Source organism: Lissotriton vulgaris, unplaced genomic scaffold, assembly GCF_964263255.1.
Source record: "Lissotriton vulgaris unplaced genomic scaffold, aLisVul1.2 SCAFFOLD_4875, whole genome shotgun sequence".
Lineage (NCBI taxonomy): Eukaryota > Metazoa > Chordata > Amphibia > Caudata > Salamandridae > Lissotriton > Lissotriton vulgaris.
Genome location: NW_028246126.1, coordinates 20,036 through 22,836, shown reverse-complemented (window position 1 = coordinate 22,836; position 2,801 = coordinate 20,036). Strand labels below are relative to the sequence as shown.

At 42.8% G+C, this 2,801-nt stretch overlaps 1 pseudogene; it reads right to left on the bottom strand.

Annotated features, from left to right (window-relative positions):
• Positions 1 to 1,256: 1,256 nt before the first annotated feature.
• On the bottom strand, positions 1,257 to 2,210 carry LOC147666135 (zinc finger BED domain-containing protein 6-like; annotated as a pseudogene).
• Positions 2,211 to 2,801: the final 591 nt, after the last annotated feature.

The following is a 2,801-nucleotide window of genomic DNA, read 5'->3' as shown; positions in this document are numbered from 1 at the left end:
TATTACAAAATAAGTTAACTGAATGAAAACATTTAAAAAAATCAATTACGGTGAAGTGCAAATAAAGATAAGACAAGACTCGTGAGCAAGAAGATTTTCAGACTTAGGCGGCTTGGATGCATTGATTAACTCTACTCTTCTAGTTGCACAGCAGTCATCGAAAAGAACAAGATAGGAGCCAGCACAGAACAGTTACAGGACCACACCACAACACCAGGCCATGAGTCTGTGGCCCAAACTCCATTTACCTAAAGTTTTCACAGTTCCAGACAAAAGGCATATACAGCAACCTAGCATTTTCAAAATCAAGTGATTAAATCAATGCGCCATTGTCAGTCAATCATACCACTATTCTATTCAACCACTGCACACACATGTAGCCTAGGTCTGCTGGGGTTCTTGTTGATTGGTTGTGTTTACCTTGTATTCCACTTCCTGAACGTATTCCATCAATCATCACAGATCCAACTGACTGACAGCGTGCAAAGATGGTATGTTGGTCATCATCATCATCCAGTGTGGCACGTGTACGTGTTGTCCAACAGACCACCAACAGCAACTCAGTCTGTAGTGAGTGACTACGATTAAGTCTAGACTGCACCTGCAGTAGTAGGAGTACAATTGGATACATATTATTAAACAACATGGAAACATTGACCATCACTTGAGACACAAGTACTTTGTTATTATATTAAACTACTAGTATAGTTCTACTTCATGCACATTTGCTCTGAGTCAGAAAGCATCCAATGCAATGTATGGCATCATTCATTTCATATACCTGTCTTTCTCTACTTTGTGGCTGTCAGATCACAGATGCAGCAGAGCCTACTGAAAGTGATGACGAGTTTACTTTAATTTTGGAGCCCTGCTCAAGTTCTGACATTGAAGAGTTGTGTATGCCAGTGCAGACAGAGGTGGTAGCGTTAAGACAGTGATGCGTTTCAGATTGGAAACAAAACAGAAGATGGCTATAGTCACGTACGTTTCACTTGTTATGGAGGGACTGTTAGAGGCTACATTTTTATACTAATATCCATCTCCATCCAATGTATGGCAAGATGGAAATGTATTTCGGGTCAGTCAGGAAGATGGAGCAGGACCGTGAGGAGTGGAGTGCACAGTTAAATGCACAGATGTGCAACTCCAATAGGTAATTAAAAAAGTAAGAGAAAGGATGGTGTTGGTTTTGAAGTTTGCACCAGAAAGACAGATACACACAAATAAAGTAAGGGAGAATGTAAAAACGTAAAAGCCTAGTTGTCAGGGAAGAAGAGCTCGTCCTCAAACCCTGGTGGTTCTTCTGACAGAAGTAGGTCATGTAACCCAGTAGTTATGTCTTCTGACTCGCTCTACTCTTCCAGCTGTGATTCATGTATTTTGTAGACTGGTGGTATGAAGGGCTGATTCATTTTGATCATGGTTAACCTCTCCGTGAATTTGGGCGAGAGACTGGTCCTTTTCACAGTTACAATGGCACCAGCAGCACTGAAAACACGCTCAGAAAAGACACTTGCAACAGGGCAAGCCAGATACTTTATCGCCATCCTGCTGAGCACTGGCCAGTCGCTTCTTTTCCTATACCAATACACCAATGGGCTTTGTTCCATGAACACCTCTGTTGTGTCATCCAGAAAGGACTGGACCATCCGTTCAATGTTTAGTGGTGCTCCGGTTTGCTTGTCCCCTTTTTGGTTTGCGAAATCATCAGACTTACCCTTCCCTTTCTGTAGAAAATAAGCTGCTATTCTTTTGGTTGTGTCTGATGAATCAGATCCTGTTGGTGCTGTTGTTGTTATTGGTAGTGTTGGTGACTGCTGGGAAACAAATGCACTGCTCTTATGCTGTGAAGAATAACTTGACTCTGTAGGATGATCAGTAGTACTTGCACTGTCCTGGGCTGGCACTGGAAGGCCTTTAATTGAGAGCCGTTCGTTTTCTAAATCAGTGGCTTCCTCAGCTATTACAGTTTTGTACTTGGCAACATCCCCTTCTGAAAAAGGAATTACTGCATTACTGTTCACAAATAATTTCTACAGTGGATCCAAAATTGTGGCAGTAATGTACTGTTGATGTTACACAATCTTATTTTGAATACTTGTATTCTCAGATAAGCGGCCGGCTTAGGCCTTTGCCAAATAACATGCTTCAAGTTTTCCTTCAACGCCTTCGTATGTTTCAGACACCTCCTTTAGCTCTTGCTCTAGCATGTACAACAATGGTACAGTCCTCCCTGCTGACTGCAAGTGTGAAGACATCAAAAGGAAATAGCATCTCTGTCAGGCATTTGATGAGGCCCCATTGCCACATCTCAACGGTCATGGCTTTTACAGTAGGATCCCCTGATCTTCTTGTCATGACATAAGCATTAAGTGGTATGTACCGCTCAAACGGCCGATCAAGCATGTAATAGGTAGAGTTCCAACGTGTTGGGACCTCCTGGATGAGTGCTTTGACTCACATTTTATAGTCACGTTGAATGACCCGTAGCTGCTTCCGGGCTTTAAAAGAATGGTTTAAATGCGTGCAGATTCTTCTGCAAATGGTCAGTAAGTTGCTGACTTTGCTTTCATTTTTCAGAAAGTCTTGAACAACAATGTTAATGCTGTGTGCCAGAGCTTACAGCAGAGTACAAAGTTCCTCGGGGAGAGTGCTACAGAGTGGAGGAGAGAGTAGATATCACAAGTCAAGGGACTGGAGGAGTTCCCTTGTCGGAACTTAGAGAGCCTCACACACCCAGAGCATTAGGTGTGAAACACACCCTGACTGAAGGGTGTCCAGTGTCATCATCGACTCACTGC